Below are 24,543 nucleotides of genomic sequence, written 5' to 3'. Positions count from 1 at the left end.
TCTTTGTTAAAATGAATCACAGATTTGCTAGAGGCTTACATGGCATGCCTAAGTAGGGAAACGTTTATTATACTGCATTACTGAACACCTAGCCTAAATGCTGACAGTGAATTCCATAGTCTGGAGAAATACTGGATGAAAAGGGTCCTTCCCATTGCCTGTTGCCAAGTTTCTACTTGACAGTTTCACATGGATGCCTGTAGTTCTTGTACTGAAAGACAGAGTAAACGAGCATTCCCTAGATGAATAATCAGGGCCTAGAGAATTTGTAAAAGCAGAAAACACAATAATGTTTAGAGATTTCAGTTGCCTCCACATATGTTGTACAAAAAAATCTAAAAAGTTCCGCTGTTACTTTTAACATTAAAAAGACGGATTGTGAGAAAGTGTAAAGAAGCTGATTGAAGGGAGCAGCAACAAGGACAAAAATACTTGCAGGTAACCTTGATGCATTTAAATAAGCTATAAACTTAAATACTAATTGGAGAATACTTTCAAAATACTAAAAACATGTTAAATACCAACCAGAGAGAACCTGTTAGGACCCACAGACATGCACATCATGTCCAAATGAGGAAAGCGGAAATAAATGTAAACTTGGCAGTTTAAACACAAAATTGCAATGAAACAAGCCAAAAACATTTTGAGAGGCAACTTGCTAACAGAAAACTACAAATAACGCCCTCCTCTGGCCCCCTGCCCCAACATCGGAATTGGGAAGTTTGCCAGAGAATGTCGGCGATAGCTAGGTAGGCAGATAATCAGAGTCATTGGGTGTAATAAGGCCATTGTGCAGAAAATCTGAATTAATTGCACTCATTTATGCTCTCTGGAGAGAAGGTCAGGAAAATACCTACTCCGGAGTGGTTGTTTATGGATGATAAGTCTGAGGAACTGTCTCAAATTAAAGTGTCAATAAAAGACGTTTTGGAGCAAGTCAATAAAATGAATAGTAACAAATCACCATGATCTAATGGCTTTCATCCAAATGTTCTAAGGAACTTAAAAATAAAATTGCTAAGCTACTAATAGTAATATGCAACCTACAATTTTGAATAAGTATAAGGTGGAAAATGTGATGCCAGTGTTTAAAATGGGGTCTCAGAATGATCCTGTGAATTACATACCAAGAAATCTGACATTTGCAATAAGCAATTTGATAGATGTTATTATAAAGATTAGAATTAGTGGACACACAGATAAATACATGCAATATGCACCAAAATGGCTTGGAAACTAGAGGGATGTCATGAGTCAAAAATCTAGAGTTCTTTGAATGCATCAGTAAACATGGGATAAAGATGATCCAGATGATATAATGTAGTTAGAACTGGGAAAGAGATTATGACAAATTCCTTCAACAAAGACCCATATTGCCACCTTATTAAAAGATTGCTAGTTAGAAATCAATGGTTTGTTCTTATAATGGAGTGCAGTTACAAATAAAGTCCTGCAGAAGTCTGCGCTGAGCCTGTGCTGAACAGCATATTCATAAATTTGAATTTCACAAACTCATAAATTATTCAGAAAATGAGATGAGTATTGTAGCGACAAAGTTTGCAGACAAAACAAAGTAATGCCTAGTATTTAAAACAGTCTGTGATGAGATTCTGATGGTACAATACTGAGCTACTGGGTAATAAAATGGCAAATGAAATTCAATGTCAATAAATACCAAGTGATGCATGCAGAGGAAATGGTCTTAACTACACATACAGAATAACGACCTCAGAATTACCATTACTATTATCATTTAGCAATATTAGAATCACAGCAGGTATTTCATACAGAATGTCACCTCAATGCTGAACACTGAAAAGGAGAAGTAGATGTTGAAAATGTAGAGGTAAGGTTTTGAGAACAAACACCGGAACTTCATTAAACTACTACTACAATTACATGTTGCGCAAGCTTGTTTGAATACTGCATGCAAGATTCATTCATTCTGTCACAGAAAGATGTAGCAGAACTAGGAAGGGTACAGGTAATTTAACCAAATACAAACCAGAAGCATGGAGGAGCTGTGCTATTAGAAAAGACAATGTAAATTAGGACTCTTCCCTTTGGAAAACAGACAGCTGTGAAGAAATGTGAAAATATGTATAAAATCATAAATGATCACTCTTTCTTGTTACACTACAACTAAGGAGCGCTAGCTTAATTTAGCAGTTTAAGACAAAGAAATTGAAGTGCTTTTTCCTACAACTGATAAGTAAATTCTAAAACTCACCACTATAGGATATTTTGAAAGGCAAACACAGAGATGGTTTCTGAAAGTGATGAAACTAAATTCTGGGAAATAGGGCATTTATAGTTATTATTTTTAATGGTCTTGGTACAACATCAGATCCAGATACACTGCTGGCTGCTGTATGAGGGCAACATTCTGTGTGAACTCTGTCCTCTGTTGGTGATTTTGCAATACAGGACAGTGGCCAGACTGAGCAGTTCTAAAGTTGACTTGTCTCCAAGTTCACAAATGAACATGGAAGACCTCATTCTCAACAGCTTTGTGCACCCTTCCCCATGCAGTTGTCAGCACTTATGCAAAGAACATCTAATATAGTGCCACTCTTCTTTGGAAGTGTAATTTTTTTGGCTGGAATAGTGTTAATTTTCTTCATAGTAGCTTGTTAAGTTGCTGTGTTTTGGATTTGTGAGGAAAACAGTGTTAATAACACAGGGATGTTTTAGTTATTGCTGAACAGCGCTGACACAGTGTCAAGGCTTTTGGGCTTTTCATGCTGCCCTGCCAGTGAGGAGGCTGTGGGTGCACAAGAAGCTGGGAGGGGACACAGCTGGGACAGCTGGTCCCAGCTGACCAAAGGGATATTCCATGCCATATCACGCTGTGCTTAGCAATAAAAGCTGGAGGAAAGAAGGAGCAAGGGGGGACGTTTGGAGTTATGGCATTTGTCTTCCTAAGTATCTGTTGCATGTGGTAGAGCCCTGCTTTCCTGGAGATGGCTGAACATCTGCCTGCCGATGGGAAGCAGTGAATGAATTCCTTACTTTGCTTTGCTATTAAACTGTCTTTATCTCAACCCATGAGTTTTCTCCCTTTTACCCTTCTGATTCTCTTTCCCATCCCACGGGGAGGAGTGAGTGACCGGCTGGGTGGGGCTGAGCTGCTGGCTGGGGTTAAGCCACCACAGTGGCAGTTTTACAGTACTGACACACATGTAATGATGTTTCCAAACGGCAGTCTTGAGTCCAGTATCTTGTTTTCTGTGATGATTCAGGTATTTAGACACATTGCTCATTGCATAGGAAACCCTTCAATAATGAATCCTTTTAGCATTGTGCAAATTATTTTTTAATGGCTCATTGTACTGAAGAGCAAACAAATTCATTTTAACCAAAAATATCTGACAGCACAGTATAGGTTCAGATTCAGCATGCATTTTACAGTTTTACTCCAGCTAACAGAGCGTATATAAGGCAATGCTTTCTCACACGTTGCAGAGATATCATGTACGTATTGTTTACTTATAGGGTAATATTAATACTTAATTATGTGTGAAGCAGTGACAAAGCTGGGTAATTATGCTGAAAGGACAATGTAATTATCCAGGCTCAGCCCTCTCCTCCCTTTGAGGAAAGGAAGGGAATAGAAAAACTGGAAAGTTTATAGTCTGACAGCTGTATTTTATCTGCAAGGAATTTCCTCTGTGCTTGGACTCTCTTTAAAGTTACCAAGGGACTTGGCCTTCAGTCTCCTTTGTGCAATGTAGAGATACTTAATCTCCTGCTAAATGAACTACTGGAGTAACAGAAGCAGTCCAGCTGCAGTGGCACGCAGCTATATTTAGGTTGGCTGCTCCATTACATACAATGTACAGGTCTATCCCAGGCACTGGGATTGCTAGTTCCAGAGAGACAAGTGAGACTATAGGCAAGGTAATTATCTTTTTTTGAGTGCTGCTTCAGCAGAGCAAGGTTTTCACTATGTTGCTTTTAAATTATAGGAATCGTCACCGAGACACATATTTGGAAATACATGACATTTAAAAGGGAAAGATTATGTTTAGAACCAACTCTGTTTAAATAAAAGTATTTAATTCTTTTATCCTTACAAAGCCTTGGCATTCTGCAGCTGTGGAAAGATCTTATCCTGGAAGGATGTCTAAATTACATATTCCAAGCAAAGAAGGGATAAGAGGCTGGAAGGAGGGGAACATGCAGAGGAATGCTTCAGGTCACCATCACTATGTGGGGTTTATGTGTCCATTAGAAGTCCAAATATGCCTGCTGTATCCATGTGCAGGTAGTTAGATCAATTTCAATAGGAGTTTTATAAGGTAGATTATGTGAAAGAGATTTTCATTAATCTTACTTACAATTGGTTTTTCCTAATAATAATTTCAGAATCAAAATTTTCAATTCATACACATTGGTGAAAGAAGATGCTTAACTTCACACCTGAAACCTAAGTAAAATAAAAACTGCATCTGCATCTGTCAGTGTTACAAATTGTGATAAAATATCTAGGAACCAGGACTGTTTTCCATGTGGGTGCTATTTTGCATTGCTTCTGTCTCTGAGTAAGAGGGAAGGTAAAGTAATTGAATACTGTTCTTGAAAAAAACAGGGTTGTTTATAGTAGCAGATGAACCCTTCTAGATAATGAAATCTGCTGTATTTTTAAATCATAATGTTACCTGGCCTAAAAACTTGGAAGAAAGTTGCAGTGCATTTTTCTTCTTGGATTAGATTCAGGTCTATGTTCCTGGAAGGAGTGTCTCAGTCTGTAGAACTTGCTGGCAGTTGCACCTCACTCCTATGGATTTTGTCAAGGTAGAATCAGTAATGTTGACTAGTTTAGTGAACGAGCTCAACCTTATTCTTAAGGAGTAGAACACATCTTTCTTTAGTATGCTGAATATCTTTGCAAAATAAAGAAAAAAAAGTCAACATTTAAGAAAAGCAATGTGTAAGTGACTGAGTCCTCTCTCTAGAAGTGTCTGGTTTGTGTCCCAAATGATATTTTCAGCTCCTATAGACAGATCTCCTTGAGCTGTAAAAAGAGAGCATTACCTGCCAGACTGCCTCCGTTGATAGCCATGAGAAATGGAGAAGAGTCCTGGCTGGTCTGTGTATTCTCTGTGTGTCCTTCAGAGGGCAGGAGAGGAGGCTGACTAGATCTAACTGCATTTCTGGAGAGAATGGAATGTGTTCCCTAAGCGTTTTGGATGTAGTGCTTTTAGCCTTCCAGGAGAGAATGGTCAAGACTAACCGAAATGTTCAGACTTATTGGTCAGACATAGGACTGGTCCACATCCATTATAGCTCCATCAGAGTGTTATGGTGGTACCAAAAGAACAATACTGAAACTGAGAATGCAATTTGCCCTGTGAGACTCATGTATTGTCAGATGAATTCTCAAAATTGTGAACTGAGGTTTGAACTGAAATCTGATGTAACAGACTAATTTTCCGTGTTGTGTCACACCATGGACAGCTTCAGTCTCCATGTAACTAGAGGAGACCTGAGTCTAGGCAGAAGATACGTTTTCGTTTCCTGTTCAGGCTGCAGAGGTAAAGATTTCACATTTTGAACTCGAGATGTTGTAGTTTGGTGCAGTATCAACCTGCATGCATTTCTTTGCACTTAATTATTTAGGTAGTGTCTTTGATTCTTTTTTGCTCTAATTTTAATGCTAGCATTTTACCTAGATTTCGCTGAGGTTGATATTTTCCTCTTTGATACTAATTCTTACTTTTGAATGTTTCATTCCTAAAGCAGAAGCAGTGAATTCAATTACGTATTAAAATCAAGGATATTTGCTTTTTTGATTTAACTGTCAAAATTATTTTTTATGAAACCTTTCATTTTTTATATTTTTGTGTAGGTTACAATTTTTTGAGCCAGCCACTAGTCCAAAGAACCATTCTAGGTACTTAGGAAGGAACCGGTACAGTCCTTTCACTGATTTGCTCCGCCTGTTTTTTGCCAAATTTTAGGCATCTGCTTAAATTTGTGCCCAAGGAATACCTTCAATGAAGCTGCTAGGAACTGGTTATTAAAATCCATCCCTTAGGCTGGAAATTCTGTGGCAGTTCCCCCAAATGTAGAAGAAACCAACCTGTGGTATTGCTGTGCTGAAAGGCTGACAGAGCCTGCATGTCACAAATGCTGCCATCCTCTACTGCCCAGCTGGGGCAGGTACCACTTGTGCAAAAGTTTAATAATACTGTTTAGATGACAATGGAGTTTGACTTTGTAAATAATGGGCTTCTAGTGTTCTGTGCTTAACAGGCAGATGAAAGCACATATCACTTCACTTGAAAGCCATACCTGACAGTTTTGAAGGTTGCAAGTCTTTTTCAGGCAAATTATTTTGATATCCTGTTCACTCTGGATGTTTGTATGTAAAGACATGCCGTAGCTAAGATGGCATTGTTCTCTGGACATACAGGTTGTGGCCGTAATCTGGCATTCGTCAGATCTCCTGACAGGTTTATGCATGGCTGTTTACATTTACCAGACCTAATGCATTCTGAACATTTAATTGGCTGTGGAATGTTCTGTCTTTAGCATTACTTTCGTATACAGCTCTCTGTTTGACAGAATATTGCTATCGTAACTGTGAGGAAAACTAAGTGGTAATAACTGATGCTATTACCAGGCAGTTAATTTGCAAAAGGCCAAGAAGTAACAGTTTTGCTGTTTATGTGGCACACTAATTTTTCTGCAAAAGGAAATCAGCATTGATAAATAATTTAAATCCTGGTCCCCCTGCAAGTCTCCCTGCAAATCACATGCCCTACAGAGACTGGAGTACATTCTACTGTGAGCATTGTGCAAAAGATTAGTAGTTCCGTGATGGCACTGATGCTATAACAGTGTGAATTGCACTTTTGTCTTCCCATCTGACAGAGCACCTCATTATACTTTACAAAATCTATTTTAAATTATACTTTTTAAATTCTCAGTTGAAAGATATTTACATAAAAAAGGTGAAGATTAAATAAATTGTTTTAAGTCATATCAGCAAATAATTTAAATGAGAACGTCCTTTCTTCTTGCATTTGGAAAAGAATGTGCATTTTATTCCCACCATGTTTAGTTCCAGTCAGTCAAAACCAGCAATGACTGGATACAATTTTTTTTACAATACAGTCTAGATGTGAAATGTGTGATAAGCTCTACTTTGTGTCATAAAATTACGCAGGCTCTCTAATAACTAACTTGTTAGCTATCTTGAGGCTGAAAAGCATTTTATACAAAATCTTATATAAGACAAAAACTTGTTTTTTTCACAAGTAGCACTGAACAGAAAATTATTACTTTCTGTTAATCAGATTAAATTGTGAAGGAGTATACACACAAGGTCCTTTGGCACACATTTTAAATAACAGCATTACATTTCTTTCACTCCTTTTTGCCCTATTTGCGCTTTCTTAACTACATTATTGAAATTTAGGAAGCATAATAGCCGATCTATTTAATGGCACATCATTATCTTCCAATAGCATAATGCATACTATTCATTCTCTCATATTATTCATTAATCCATTATATTTATTCTCTCCTAGTCTTTGTGTAACTGTGTAAGGAATCAGACTTTCACTGTACAAATGAATAACATTTTGCAATATTCAAAGATCCCAATTAATATCGGTGACCTGTTAATTTGATGATTCACTTGTTGGTAGGATTTCATGTTACTTGGACACTGTTATAGCTCTTGTTTATTTCTCTGGGCATCAGCTGTTAGACTCAGTACTGTGCTAAGTGCGGTGCAAACGCCATGGATTGACAGTCTCAAAAATATTGCAAACTCACTGAAAGTAAGAGTGATTTGTTAACAACCAATGGACATTTATATAAGGCTTCTGTGTGAAGAGGGTTATATTTATGTGAAACAATTGTATTTAATACTTTCTTCTATAAAATATATGGGCCAGGTCCTTTGAGGTAAGGGGAGGTTTAGGAAGCTGTTGCCAGGGCACTTTGCTTCTGGCAATTCTTTTCCAGCAGAGTGCACCTCATGGGCTGTAGCTGCTGATGTGGCCTTGGCTGACAGCTGCCCATGCCTCAGTGGGGTGGCAGGAGCTCGCTTTGCTGGGGGACAGAGCTCTGAGATCAGGTCAGGGCAGACAGGCTGCTCCAACTCATGTCCCTAGCTGTATTCCTGTGCTGTGTATGGGTTGACAAGAGGTGGTTCTACTGCTTTTTAATTTTTTTTTTTTTTATTGTCACACAAGTTATTCTAAAATATTACTTTACAGTTAGTAATGATTGGCAAGGAATGGTGTTTGGGTTCAGATCCAGATCTGAGCTTCACAGAGTTCTGGGAGATATTTGAAACTACATTTCTGATTTATGTCACCTACTATGGTTTTTCATATTTCTTATTTGGCAAGCTACAAAAAATGAGTTTATGTAAATTCTTTTTTTTTTTTACACCATTGTTTTAGGTCACTCTTCATTTTGCAGCACCCATAGATTTAGCTTGTCAGTTAAAGTAGAATTCATTTAAAAATGAGTTTTTATTTTATACCTTTCTGACTTGTATTGCTGTAAATTACCCATATTTAAAACTAATATGAGAAGATATGTATAATGAAAGTGTAAATAATAAAGTCCAAAATGGACACCAGTGTTTATTAAGACCTCATATCTCCCAGAAACTGAAGGTGTAGTCCCAGTTTCACATATACTGGAACATGCGCTGAGTTTTAGTTGCAAAAAGTTGTCCCAGTGCAGAGTTCTAGGCTAGAGTGCTCAACACTTTGCATATTTGGCCCCTAACGGCATACATGCTCACGAGCTGATCTTCTATGTGTATACTGAACAGTGATTAGACTTCGTAAAGCTATGCAAGCATTTTGGAAAAGAAGTCTCACTACAGTTTTAAAAACAACTTCCACCATCTGCTTGGGAAAAGCAGTGGGTCGGTTTCTTGTGAACTTGGCAATTAAATATGCTAAAACATAGTAGTAGCAGGATAAAATGTTTGCCATACCTATTAAGAACAAAAACTAAAATCCAGCTAAATAACACGAAAACCTCAGACAAAGAGTTGCCATCTGGTTATCAGGTAAAAACAAAACTCTTGATACTCATAAAACACCCTCATTGGAACAGATTTTTAGTGAGGAATTTTAAAGCAACAGGAGTTAAATTCTGATTAAAAAAACAGATTTCTTGTTTCAAGTCTTTAAAAAGCTGTTAAATATGTAAGGCTGTATATTATGTGCTCTTTTATTTAGACTGTATTTTTCTGGCTCTGAAGAGGACAGCAAAAACTGCAGAAATTTCAGCAGTTTTCAGACCTTACACAGATTGAGATCTGCACAGAGACACAGTAGACTTAGTGCTCCAGCCCTTGGAAGAATGAAATCACAGCCTTCTTTGAGTGAAATGTCATTTCTGCTCCTTACAGTAATAAAGGAAAGCTAGCAAACATAGAATACCTTTTAAGGATATGTCAGGACTTCAGATATTCTGGAAAATGGTATTGAGGAATGGACTCACCTCTAAATCTCAGTGGGGTGTTCAATTTCCAGAGTCAGTGCCTTGGGGTAGTCCATCAAGAATAATTTCAGTGGAGAACTCTGTGTATGGCAGAGGAAGAATATAGTAAACATAATGCTTTCAAACAAATACATCTCAGTAGCTGGCATAGGTGTGCAGTTCATTGCTGCTGCTCCTACCAGGAGGAGGTAGTTGTCATAACCATGGGAGAGGAGGAGATCGCAGCTGTTTAATATACTCTTGCTGGGTAAGTAAAGGACTCCATGAGTGGGCTTCATCTCATCTAGCCTTAGACTTCTAGAAGTCAGATCTGTCTGTCTACACCAGTTTCTCTAACTCCTTTTATAATGAATGGGGGAAAACTTGCAATTGCAGGGATGATTCAGCAGCCCTTAGATACCTGTGTCAAGCTGCTGGGAACCAGCTCCTGAATCTGTCTTTGCCCCTCCATCAACTATAAGAGAAATGTAGACATTCAGATACTTAAAGATACTTAAGTAACAGGTAAATTCCAGCTTATGTGGCTAAAACTATGTTGACTCTCTACTAAGAGCAGACTAGGGAGTGGTTGAGGCTGCAGCTACCTTTCCAGCACTGTGCTTTGCAGACTGTTTCCAAATGCCCTTTCCAAACTTTTCTTTTCTAGATAACGTTTAATTGCTATGATTAATAGGGCAAAGATTACTTGTACATAGCTCAACTTGGTGACATGTCCTTAAGTGTTCTGAGCCAGTTATTCTGAAGGTGTTCTTGCCAATTCTAAGCTACTGATCCTTTTTGGTGGTGTGACACTCACAGTCTTATGTCCCTTGGGGAAGGAGGTGGGGGAATCTGTTGTTAAACTCAGCTTTTATTCTGGATGTTCAGCCCTTGAAATGTGCTTCTACAGTCTCTGGAATGCCAGATGTGTCCACAGTTATAGGACTGCCTTCCCTCTGAATTAACAAATTCTGATGTGACACTGAGATCAAAACCCTGACCTTGACGTGGCTGGGAGAGAGTGGCAATCTTTGCAGTCAAAATATTGTTGCACATCATAGCCAAGTGTGTCAGATACTGAACTGAAAAAGTCCCCTGATGATATCTGTTTTGTTTTAGAGATTATCTGCATTTTCTCATTAGATTCAGAAATTATTTTATTGCCCACAATCAACACCAGATCTCATTTCTTTACTTAGAGATGGTTTCTTCAGTGTTTTTGGGATTACTCTGTGATTAGCTCTTCAGTTTAGCTAAGCCAAATGTCTTATAAATACATCTAATTGCATATTTACAAACATGGCGTCAGCCTGCTTTAGTGAAGACACACTGAAAATTTAGGTATTTTAGAAGTGACTGCTTCCATGTTGTTTGATATATGGTGCATAGGAGGTCACAGCCATGAAGCTCAACTAGGTCTTTAATAATCTTTAATAGAAGAGCTGCTTTCAGGAGAATAAACTTGCAAATAACGTCTGTTTGCTTATTTTGAACCTTCAGTGTGTGTCTGCCGTGTAGGTTCTATGCAGCCTTCTGGACAGTAATTTTTCTCTCATCTTGTGAAGTGTTGAAAATTTCTGCAATTTTCCTAAAAAGATGACAGGCTTGTAGTCACTGGGTCTGTTTTCAATTTATGTTAATACTACTCTGACACTCAATGGCACAATCAAAAGCAGTGATTCCATTTCCCAAACCTAAACTACTTTCCTCCAAGCTACTATGTACAAAATATCTAGATGGACTTTCAGAGAAATAATAAGCATATGCATCTTGTTATGGCACATTCAAAGATTTGTCATAAATACCCTCTCCTTGCTCAATGGATGTGCAGAACAAAATTTAAGAGTAAAATAGTCAAGGTATTTGCAGAAAAGTTGAAAAGTTCAGATTTATTTAAAGCATATTGACAGCACTTATGTATTATCCTGGAGAAATAAAGGATCATAGAATTGCGTGTTCTCTTCTTCAAACTGTGAAAATCCAGTATGTTGTCTCAAAATTAAATTTTGCCTGCCAGACAAAGGCTATGTATGCAGTTAAAACTTTAACATGAGAAATGCCAGAATTCTGCATGGCATGGTCATCAGAGGTTTACATTACAAGATGTCAACTGATAGGTACAGAATGTCTGGTTAATGAGGACTCTAAGTCCATGAAGAAAAGTCTCATTTGCTCCATGCCCTGTGCACCCTGATAGTTATTATGGTGGAAGCAGGATCAATGTTGTACTCTTTCCTGGTTATGATGTTCATAAATTCTGAGCCATTCTGCATTGTACTGTAGTAGTGTGTCCATTTAAGAGGGTAGGTGGATAGGCATGGCTCAGATTTCTTTTTAGTAACTCTGAACACTTGGCTCACCTTACTTTGATCACTTCTGGAAAGCCTTTATTAAAAAAAAAAAACAAAAAACCAAACCACAAACCAAAACATAGATCTTTCCTCTCATGCAATTGAAAAAAATGCTAGAGGGATAAGAAATATGGTGTCTCTTACTTTTTTAATATAATGGCCATTATAAACTTAAATACTTTTTGTAATCACACTGAATATTTCTCAAGAATCAGAGTTTGAAGAGACATTGACTAGATTTTAAATCAGCATTTCACAGCACACCAGCTACATCATGGGCTCATAAATAGAGAGATGAATTATTTCCTTGATTCTTGGATTATAATGGCATTTTGGTGTGGTGTCTTTTTTTGATGAAATGTAGCTCGGTGATTCTTTTTCTGATGAACTGTGAGGTAGGCAGATGCTTTCTGCTGCTGCTTCTATTGATAGAAAAATAGTACTTCTGGGAATGTCAATTTGAATAATTTCTAATCATTCTGATACTTTGATTTCTTGGCATGCATTATTGAACATGTAGTTAAGGGATATTTTTTCACACTTTTTTTTTTTACTGTGTAGCTGTAACACCTTTTCTTAGTACTTGAAGTATGCTGTGCACTGACTCTTAAATTGTGTCTCCAAAATTTGCTTTAGCTGTAGCTAACTAATTCATAATTCTACAGGTACTCTAGAATTCTGCAAAAATAGGGGAAACTGCATATGGGATTTTACAGGGACTAGATTAACATGTATATAGTATTGTCCATGGTTTGGGGTAGATTGGTCAAAAATTAGCAGCTGGAACTTAGTCTTCGAGTCTCATTCTGAGGGATTGCAGTGGATTCTTTCAGCACTATCTAGTGCTTTCATGGCACGAGTATGTCCCACCTTCTTCCTTCACACATGCTCAGATGCAATGGCCATAGCTGTGGTTATCTGTAGGCAGTAGATTGGTCCCCAGAAGTGCTGAGAAAAGGAAATAGGACAGATAAAAGCAGGACAGCTAAAGAATCCTGCAAGACAGATTCATCATAAAGCTCCCTGGGCGCACCATACAGATTAAGGTTTTTCTCCAGTTATGCAGGACCACTTTCCTCTTCTACTTAAAGGGATTTGAGTTCACTTTTGCATGATTATGTCATTATCTTAATGACTGCAGCATATAGTTTTCACTTCTGTCTTGCACAAGGCAGAGTTGAACCAAGCCTTTTACCTGAGGTCAGTGTCATAACCACCAGAGCAGAGGGTCTTCTGAGATAAGTCTCCCACAGTATGTCCTCATGGCGCTTGTACACTGCATATATACTAAATAGTCTTTAAATCAGGGCATGACTTTTTAGTGCGATGGCTGCCTCGCTCAGATCATTCAGCTTTCAGTGGAATACAGGTCTTTTCTGTCTGTTCTGATGAGTATTTAATCACCTCCTCAAATTGTAACACCTTCAACCAGAGGACGTAGAAAATTGCTATAATTCAAGAACAGATTGTGGCCAAAAGCTGAACATGAAGTAAAACTGTGCTTTATTTCTAAAACTCACCTCTTCCAACATGTAGAAACTGTATTCTGCAGTATGTCAGGACATTCACATATGACTCCAAGCTAACTGAAACTAAGGCACTGCTTCTATGACAATGTTTTGTTATCACTTTGTCTGTGTAGATTTCAAATAATATGGTTTTCATAAATGGTCTTAAAGATCCATTTCACCTGCATTGAAAAATACTACTTTTGGTGTTATAAGAGCTTAATGTTTTGTATTTAGATAATTTTCAGAATCAAGGATTTAGATGCAATAGGATTAAAATAAAATGTGGAAATACTGAAACAATTTCAGGTTGTTGGCAGTCTATCTACTTGCCTCACCAGTTATATTGCCCCATTGAGACTATACCTTGTGCTTCCATTCTACCCTCTGATTTGCACTTTTTCTTCATATCTGCATTACGCTGTTTCCATAGGACTGAACAATCATTGTGCCTTGTAGGAATATTCTATCTCCAATTGCCAAAGTCCAAAGGATAATGTGCTGGTGGAGGCAGTGACCACTACACACCCAGGGTGATGTAGATGTAGATATACACAGGAGAAAGGGCAGAAAAGGTAAGGTTCTGTGGAAGCTCAAGATGACAAGATATCATTTGATTTTCATCAAATTTTCATTTGATAAAACCTAAATGAAGGTGTTTTTCTGTTTTGCTGTTGCTGAAATATTTTTTGGGGGTTTCGATGCATATTGTGTTTGAATTGAACAAAATATTTGACCAAAAGAAAACGTCTTACTTCTTTTACAGACAGTATAAAATAGCAAAACAAAAGCCTAGTCTTAGTCCTCAAAAAATGAGAAGAAACAGCTGCTTCTGTACAAAATTCCTTTAGGACATAGGTCACCTGTGTCTAGATCTCTCTTTTTACCTTGAGAAATTTGATCCAAGTAATGAAGGTGTGAATGGCTTGCTCCAAAGATTATCCCTTGATGCTTTTTCTGTTTTCTATCAAACATAATTACTCAGAGAAAGAGTGACTGCAGTCTGGTGGGTGGGACATTCACCTAGGAGGTAAAATATATATTTTTGATGTTGCAATGAATAATAAAGTTTTCCAGGGGCAACATTAGCTAAAGAATCTGAGAGTACCATATACTACTGCATACTCATTGGGATATTTTTCTGGAAGATGAAGGTTCATATTCCTTCAGCTACCTTCAAGGACTTGAACGTGGATATTCCATATCCTGGATGAATGACTTATGCAGTATTATTAAATTAAAAGTTCTGTTGCCCTGTCCTTCATTTTGTGTATTTAATTTATTTTTTTTCCTTCTCACAGTTGTCTAGGTGACCTCTGCTCAAATTTCTGCATAATTTTTAATCAATGAAACTGTATTTTCTCAGCAAGTACGCTATAGAACTTTCCTCCTGCTATAAAGAAATAAATTCTGTCCCTCTTTTAATGCATTTCAGAAGCTGAATAGAAGAGTTAGGATGTTTTAAGTTTGTTTGGACTAAAATTCTCTTCTGGATTTGAACTTTGCTAAAGCACTGTGGCTCTCTGATCTCAAGTTTTAATGTGAGCTCATCTTTATTTTTATCCCCTACTTTTCAGATCATTAATGCATATATACCTATTGGCATCACTCGAGCCAGAAGACAACAATAATAAAACATAGCATAGCATTATTGAACAGTATTTGGCAATGATCATATATAGAGGAACAGGCTAAAACAGAAAAAAAAAAAGTTACCTTGAGGCTCAGAGAAGAACTTTTTTTGGTGTAGAGGCTCCTTCTCATACTGCCTGTAGATGAGTATTTCTGAATTACAGCAATCATGAGAAATGTCCCATTTATCTTTTGCCTCACGTAAAAGATTTTCATTATAGCTGAACAAAGAATTGATATTTGATGAGCTTAATCTGTCTGACAGTACACTGCAAATATATAGTGGTTTATATTTATGGGAGCAATACATTTTGGGTGAGTTGCTTTCCCACTACATTCCGTTGTTTGTTCATGTAAATGCTTTGCACTTTTTGCAGTCAATGAGATGATGAATAGTTCGAGATAACTGCTAAACTTTCAGGTCATGGCATGCAACATAGGTTCATCAGCTCTATTTTACCTTTGGTGAAGTACAGTGAAAACATAGGATTCAAAAATGACACTGGTCTCATTTAGTGTGCAAAAAAGTCCCCTTTAAACACTTACTTTCTTTCAACTAGATTTTGGTCCTCCTTGTTCTACTGAAGAAGCTTGAATTGCTGCTATCAAATACAATATCTTAGACTGGATTTACAAGAGCAACCCAGCTACCACTGAAAATACCTAAAGACAAGAACTTTACAAATTCATGGCTCTTCTTTTTTCCAGAAATATGTCCATGAGAATTCAGCCTCATTCCTGCCATTCACAGGAGGCTAAGTCTTAGCAGCATTTGGGTTTGACAGTGAAAGCAAAATATGCATTGCTGTGATACCAGCAAAACAGGAAGGGACACCTACTATTACCTATTAAAAAACAGAAGAAAACAAAACAAGCAGTTTTATTTAATACACTTTTATTTTCATTTATCTTAGTGGCTTTTTGTTCAAGATATGTATTTCTGTGGTAACTAAGTTTCATCGTTTAGGCAGCATTTTTTAATTCGCTTGTGGGCTAAGCCATCTTGATCTTGAAATTTCAATTTCATTTTTCTCTGTGAAATTTCAAAACGTACGTAGGGAAATGAGGGGAAAATTCCCATTTCCGGAATTTGTGACTTGTTTTATGCAAATTCTTTACATTTCCAGTTGGGCGTTTCTATTAATTAGACATGAACGACAATGATGTAAGTGAATTTATCATAGTTAATGTAGCTATTCAGAACAAATTCTCCATACAGCATCTGTAGATAATTTGAAAAAAGAAGCATAAAATAAATAGGTAACCTCCACTGATTATTTCCAAACCAAAATTTGGCAAAACTTGCTAAACCTGATTGACCAAGAATTTAGGTTCATCTTTCTCAAGTTCTCAAGGCTTTCATACATGAAAATGGATCCTTTTGTTTTGTTACCTTTAGAAATCATATTTTCTCTGCAACTATAAAGGATAATTAAAATTGCAGTTCTTATCTAATTATTGGACTCTGGAAACTTTCAGAGAAACACCAAATATCAAAGGATTCAAGAAAACACTGGGAGGGCTGTGCTTGCTTCACTGTGCAATAGGGTACTGAAATGGAGACCCATTGTTAGCAATCACAACTGCAAATTATGCAAGGAGGAATATAAAAACAGCAAACATCCTTTCTTGTATCAGTGTCATAAGAAGAGCTTTCAGCTTTTACTGTCAAGGATTATGGAAAATGCAAGGCCGTGGTTAAAATTAACTGATGCAGGAGGAAATATACGTGTCGGCTTAGACTGAGCTTTGTTTCTCTTCAAGTTATGAAAACTGTGGTGATTTTCCAAAATTACAACAATGTGTAATGAACTTCTGATCTCAGTATGATACATATAGCTTCCTGCAAGTCTAGAAAACACATAATCATTTCCTTTGATGGCGATGGAAGTGCAATATCTATAATTGTGACTGAAATGGTATTGAACTATTATTATATCAGTTTTTTCTTAGTAATGTACGTACAGTATTATACCTGTGCTCTAGTAAATTATAATGCTCCCGTATTAAAATTAAATAACGATTTCACAGAAACAACCTTCTAAACGTTTCTCTCTCACCATTTATCTTCAGAAGTTTGGGCAATGTTCTGCTGTCTTTCGTTTTACGGCTCTTCTGATGTTGTACTAGCTAGTTCTCATTCTTATCTAAAGACCCTTTTCAAGTCTTGCACATTTAGAGAACAATGCTCTCTTAGCATAGGAGACACATGGAAAGCCTTTCTAAGACAGCACTAAAAGAATCATAGTGGACTGTACTGCTCTTGTATTTTACCAAATTTAGATTGTTACTGACAGCAGAATAGGCATTACTTGGCTTACTTCCTAGACAGTTCCAATTAATTATTGTAAAATGAAGAATGAAAAGAAAAAAAAAAAAAGCTCTTTTTAATCATAAATACCAGAAATACTGACTGTAACCCCTTCTTTTGAAACAAGATGCATGGAATCCTGAACATCTTTGTGTCTAATACTTGTGCTGTTAATGCAATTGCTATGAACATACAATGACATAACCCTCTTTAATAATGAAATACAGATGAAAGTAAATATTTTTTTTTGTTCCACTGAGCATGCATAAGAATGCAAATGCAGAGTTTGTTAGAAACAGTTAATCCTGTTGTAAATATGGTAACATCTGAGGATTTTCTTGGTCAAATCTGTATTAGGGAACAAAAACCCTCTTGAGTCAGATTTAATTTACTCTAATAAACTTCTAATTTAAGGACAGTTTACAATGCTAGGCTGGAATAAAAGAATTATAACCTAATTATGAATACAACCTTTATTTTTTTGGATAAAGTCAACTGAAATGTACTTGGGCTCTGTCCTTAACTGAAGTCCTGTCTGCCAGGGCAACATAAAGCCAGTGCCGTCCCTCTGGGCCAGGGAACATAGTGGGGTGGGCAGGGCAGGTCCTTGCTGGCCAGGGTCTGTCCCACCTCCAGTCAGTAATTTCTTAGGCTTTCTCTTTTGGCCTATCGTTTTCTGTTGTTCACCTAAAAGGGTCAACCTACACATCTTAAAAGTGTGGTTATTCGTAGCTTGGCTACCAGACGCAGGGAAAATCTGTCAATAATCCAATGGCTGAGAATGGCATGTATGGAGCTAGTAAAGTATCCAGTTTGACAGTTTTACAGTGAATTGTACTTTCCTTTGACAGTAGAGTTGCTTGTAGATTAGGTAGTACTCAGTGTGAAAAAAGACAGCAAAGCTCTTGTCTTTAATTTTCTGCATTGAAAGACAAGGGTTTTGCTGTTTCACAAAAAGGAGCAATTCACTGAGTAATTGGAAGTAATTTATTCTGTACCCTATGCTCTAAATTAGGGGGCTGTACCGCAGGTAGCTGTTCCCTGATTTTGGCACACAAGCTGTCCTTCCCTTTGCTGTGGTGTCACAGTAGGAATAATGGCCCTAAAATGCAGATCAGAACTTGTTTGAGGGCCTCCTGAGTGACAGGTCCCTTTCAATGTGTTGTTGAGGTTTGCTGAGGATCAGAAAATGCTTTTCAGATTAATCACAACCAAAAGGGCATCTCATCCAAGTATAAAATAATGATGATAATTATCTCCTTCCTCATGAGATTATAGGGCTGTGTCTACATTAGCAAATAGTTTATCCCTACAGAAGTGATTTTGGAGACCCAAACTGTTGTTGCTGAGGGCACAATGTTCACATTATATTCATTTAGTGGAGAAGGTGGTTGTTTTCAACTAGCTTTTGTCCCCTGAACTGAACACCCCTAAACTGTTGAGGTGCATTAGGTACACTCTCAGGTTTGTCTTCTGCTTTATTTTCATCTAAAAGGGATTAATTTCATGTCCTCCAGAATCATTCCATGATGTGATCCAGATCATAGTAAATGGAGGCAACTCGAAAATTTGTTTGAAGAGTGAAGTCAAGCTCCAAACTGAAATGCTAACATAAATGCAGCTCGTAAGTGTCTCTGATCCAGGGCACCAGAGAAACAGAACACTATTTATTGGTTTGTTTTGTCATTCACCCTCCTATTGTGCTCTACCTGCAAATCCCAAGCTACATATCATGCAGCAGGAAGACGAGTATAGACTTTCAGGAACTGAAGGTTATAACTGGCTATTTAAATGAGCTCCTGGCCATATTAAAATGCAATTGCAAGGCTGGCATAGTACATACCAAAGTGAGTGCATTGTTTCTGGAGGTACACTCACTTGGATGAAACTCAGGATTTTATGGTCAATATGGTTTTTATATAGCTGCTGGTACCCTTCAAAAGAGGATGTTTGAAAAGGGGCTGGGAAATTGATTTGATTTTTCAAGGAAGACTGGGTGCCATTTAGATACTTCAGCCATCATTAAGCAAATCCTGACCTGACTTCAATCCATTCCTAGTAAGCCATCACAGGAATACTCAATTTTTTTTCATTATGAGCTGGTTATTAATAATTTCTTACTGTTTCAGAACACTGATGAGGAAATAGAGACTGAGAGGAGACTTCAAAATTGTGTGGCATGTAGCATGATTCTCAAGACAGTTATTACAGTTCATGTGACAGATTAGATGATAGCATGCCAGGGCCAAAAAACCACCAGTATTTGATAAAACCCTGTGTATAGACAGAAAAGATGCTGTATTTTTCTACAAGTAATTTAAAAATTCAGATTTTCCTTGTGTGCCTATGTGGGCATACCTCTGCTGAGTACAAGGCTCTGTATCTGGATTAGCCACTGGACTTTGTGTTCTACTTCCCAGCTGGTAGCTGAAGGTTTTTTGTGCAGCCTGACTTCCTTTCTTTAGCATCTCTCAGAGTAAAAGAAGTCTTTTCCTATGCACTAGCTCGAGAATAGATATTTGCATTATGTACCAGATCCATATTTTGGAAGATCCTGGTCTAACTTTGGTCTCACTCTTTTTTTCCCTGGAAGTGGTGCCTATGGTGGCTGTGATGAATGAGCATGTGTTAGGACTTGACATTAAAAGTACAGAGGAATGTGTTCCAACTGTGTTTCAACTAGGTTTACTCCCAGTCAACAACTCTCCTGTCTTCCTAGTGTATTAAGTCAGCTCTTAGAGCTATTTTGGTCATTGCACAAGCAGGCTTCATATTTTTCTGTGATTTGAGCAACCTGTCATTTTTTATTTACACTTGAACCTTTGCCTTCAAATGTGGCCCAAAATGTGTAGGAGGCAGATATAAAATATAGATTGGGCTCAGACCTACCTATTATTTTCAGAAGTGCTACTATGTCTATTGACAGATATAATTGTCATGAAAATAGAGGGGAACTTAGTCTGAGTCTTGCTTCCCTGGTCATCTGCAGAGGTCTGTCACAGTGTTATTTGCTAGAAGAATTCTTTGGAAAAACAGAATTTAACCTTCAGTAGGGAAGTCATTCAGTAGAATCTGAATGGTTCCTGTGAACATACTAAATTTCAGGTCTGGCAAGATCGTGTAATATAACCATAGCACTTCATCCATATTCTTACATCCACGTATTGCTTGAAAGACATTATGTTTAAGACAGTCGTCACTTTAAATGGATTTAATAATAATGGAAATTTTTAAGTTCATGTATTCACACTCTTAAAATACTTCTAATGGTATTGTTTCTTCTGTTACTATCTTAAAATGCTTAATACATTTTTGAAAGTACATAGTTTTTGTTTTCTACATTTGGACTCTTGTGGAAAACAAGACTCCTTCATATCTTGACAATCGTGATGCTTGCCAGTTTTACGTTTCCATGATGTCAATGTTAAAAACAGGATGACAATAGGAAGATTTTCAATTTAAAGCAAAAGTGATAGAAAAGAGAGTGAGTTCTAAAAAAAGTGAGGGAGTCTTAATCATGGAGTAGTTACCCATGCTCAACAGTACGACTTTAATTCACTGAAGTTAGTCACAAAGCAATTTCAGTACTGAATGGTCCACCAATACAGCACTGTGTTTGGGTCATCTTAAATTTTATGACACAGAGATGGCAATTATGCCCTGAAGATGTTGAAAAATAAGGAGGAATATTCATCTTAATCAAATGTTCATCAGCATGGCCAATTTTTGGACAGAACCCAGCATGGGTTCAGGTCATTAGTGAGGAGCCTCGCATTTTTTTTTCACATAGGATATCACAGAGAGAAATGCTATGACTTTTGTTTTTTTGAGGAGAGTGAAATGACTTGGAAAAAACACTACACTAATGCACTTGGAAAGAATGTGCTTATAGTTTTCGTTGTGAAAAAACTAGCACTTGACTTCCTGTACTAAAGTACGAAAAAGGAATCATGATATTGATATAGAAACAACACCAGAAGAGACTTCCTGAATTGCTGAGTGTCCTGATCCTGCCTGCCGGCAAGATATCATCTGACCTATTTCTTATGGATATGTTTCTTGCCCTCACTGTGTTTACTTCCTTTCCTTGGTTTCTCTGTTTCCCTTCAGCCTTTGCTTTGCTCCACAAGCCAGGTTCTTTCAAACTCCTCCTGTGGTAGAGTCTTCATTCCTGTGACCATCATAGAAGACTGTCCCCATATGTTTTGTGGGTTCAGTTTTTCTTTCATGAAGATGAATGGCCAGAATTTGATAGATTATTTTGAATGATAGTTTAAGAAAATTCATACTTGTCCTTCTGTCTCTTTATTAGAAATATTTGATTTAGTAATTTACAGGATTTGCCTTATTCACAGCCATCTCATGTCATATTGATACAGATGTGCTCTTGGTGATCAACTGAAATAAACTCGTTTTTTTCATGTGTTGTTTCAAATGATGAATTCTCAACTTGTAGCAGAAATGCTATTAATCCCTGATACTTACTTTCAGTACTACTTGCTGTTATCACACCTGGATCCGCCTTTCAATTCTTAGAGTAATCCACTGAGTCTTCAGCTTAATGTGTAAGTTCCGGAGTGACACTGTAGAAAATGCTTTATCTAAATCCAGACAAATTATATCTACTTCATTTCTTTGCCTGGGAAATCAGTTATCTTATCAAAAAAGCTGTCAAGTTAGTCTGGCACAATCTACCCTTGGTAACACTGCTACATTTTATCCTATGTTCTGTTTACTTCTCTGTCTTTAATTTATCTTTTTCTTCAAAGCCTGTTCTAAGCTCTTGCAAACTGAAGAGGTCAGACTAATAGGCTTATGCTTGCCCGGATCATTTTTGTCCTTGCTTTTAAATATGGGCACTTCAGTTGCCATTCTCCACTAATATTTGATGCTTTCTCTGCCTTGATAGCTTTGGAGGCTTATCTCTGCCACTGCAATGGCCTTTATGAAATCACAGTATACCTAGTGATTCAGGTCTCAGTGAAACATTTTGTTCAAAGCCCATTGACTGTTATCCTTTTTTTTTTTTTCAGTTAAACTTTTGATTGGTTAGTGAGATGTGAATAAAGAATATTTAAATAACCATCTGCAAGAGGATCACATGTAAGATATAAGCAAATACTACTGCCGTGATGATTAAGTGAATAGATAGTACCCCCTACAACTTAAAGCTCCCTTAAGCACAGAAACTGGGAGAGAAAGAGTTTAAAGTGGCATAACAATATCAGAGAAAATGATGTGAATTGGAGTCTAAGTGCTTTCTAATACTGAACACTGAACTGTGAGAGCTTATTTCACAAGGGTGTAAGACATCATTGGGCAGATTAAAGATATTAGAATATCTTGGGTGTTTAAATATTCTGTAATGTTTTATGTTAGCATTTAAAAACACAATGAATGCCATGTGCAGGTCTACTGTTAGATTATTACTATTAGTTTTATATTTTCATAAATACATAGAAGTACAGAATCTAACCCCACAAAAATTCATGACATTTTCTTTCTGTGTACTTAGTAATGTGTCAGCGTCAATGTTCATCAGGTTAACACTCTTTTGCTGGTCCTGATGTAATGACCAAGAAAGAAATTTAATATATACACAGTTAAATACATCTGTATTTTTTGACGTGAAGCTGGCCAGGAGGACAGTGCATTTCTTGTTTACTCTTTGCTTTCTTTATTGCTTTCAGATAGGTGTTGCATCTGAAAATTAATGAAGGTGAAAATAAGAATCAATTGTGTCTACAAATAACTGGTGTTAATCTGGAAGCAGGGGAGATTAACATTGATAGCAGTTTAGAGGGAAGGCCATTCATCAGTATCATCTGTGTTTTCAAGGCGATATCATCACAACCATACATACCCTTTTGGAAGAAAAAAGTTTCCCCCATAATCTCTCAGGGTTTCTAGCTGTGAGGTGGCATGCAACTAGGTGGCTAAAGCATTTTATACCTCTGGCAATTTAAGCATCCATGCTTATCAGATTTTGGAAACAATAATATATATGTAAATTTCACATCCAAGTGCTATGAGATACTGTCAGCAAATGTAATTACCTGTATGTGCATCTCTCTCCAGTTTCCTGCTACTGGAAAACTAATCACAGTGTGTAAAGAAAAATGTTTTTTGCTTTATTGCATATTTTCATGTATTCCATAACTTTTTATTCTTCAGATATTTGAGACATTTTCTTTTCTTGAAACTGTGTCTTCTTATGAAAGCTCACTCGCTAATCATTTTTCCAGAACTCATGTTGAGTACATACATCTCTGTTTGGGAAAGTATGTGCTTAAATTTAAGTATGTGCTTAAGTCACACTGATTTAAATAAAAGACAAGTATGGGCATGCATGTCAATCATATGTACTTTTGGGAAGAAGACTTCATTTGCCTAAGTGTCTTAAGTCTTAGCACAGTAGCCTTTCAAAAGCCCTCCTTATGGCATTAAGTCTAAAGTTCTTCAGTCTGCTTCCACTGGTACACTTCAGCTGAAAGTAACAGTGACAACCTTACTGTATTGATCTGCCAACAATGCTTTAACTATTTCTGAATATTTCTCTATAGCGGGGCTAAGCTTTCTAGGGCTACTTATTCTGCTATTAAAGGATCCACACTGGTAAACAACAACTTTTTGAAAAAAAAAAACAACAAAAGCCACTCCTTTTGCTTTGCATACAGAGATTTCCTGTATGACTCCTACGTAAGACCCGCATGCTTTGCTAGGCTAAATGCCTATTCTCTTTCTTTCTTTCCTCACCTAGATCAAAGAAAGTAGCTTATGAGAACAGGTCTGTGTTTTTCCCCCAGCTTCATTTCAGAATCAGAATGCACTTTGTGTCTGTTACAGGCGGTGATGTATGAAGCAGAAAGAAGATTGATTTTCACAAGCTACCTTGTACCTGAAGTAATGAGAGTGGCAAATTACTTGTTCACTGAGCAAACATGACAGGAGTGTCATAGAGGGAATTTATATATATGCAAACACATGGGGGTCACATCGGTGTTACTTTTACAAAGTGACCTTATCCACCGGAGGGGCATTTTAAAATCTGCATTAGCTTACACAGGAAAGGCTAAATAAAACTGCAAATACCTGCATTGTGTGGGATGTAGAAACTAACACAACTAATAATTAATGCAAGATTCAACACAGTACAGAACATATTTCTGTAGAAGAGACTCGGGGTCAGAAGTGATTTCAAAATACTCATTTAGGGTTTTTCTGAAGTAGCAAATAAAATATTTCTCGTAAAAAGAAAAGTAAGAGAACATGGGACTAA

The 24,543-nt window shown here is 37.1% G+C and overlaps 1 protein-coding gene across 3 annotated transcripts in view; it reads left to right on the top strand.

Annotated features, from left to right (window-relative positions):
- The window catches only part of TAFA2 (TAFA chemokine like family member 2), a 191,317-nt gene that overhangs the window by 107,047 nt on the left and 59,727 nt on the right, over positions 1–24,543 (top strand). The window lies entirely within an intron of this gene.

This window comes from Nipponia nippon, unplaced genomic scaffold, assembly GCF_047370975.1.
Source record: "Nipponia nippon isolate SJK-2023a ecotype South Korea unplaced genomic scaffold, ASM4737097v1 scaffold_3, whole genome shotgun sequence".
In the NCBI taxonomy this organism is placed as follows: domain Eukaryota; kingdom Metazoa; phylum Chordata; class Aves; order Pelecaniformes; family Threskiornithidae; genus Nipponia; species Nipponia nippon.
This window is presented reverse-complemented; position numbering and strand designations above follow the sequence as displayed.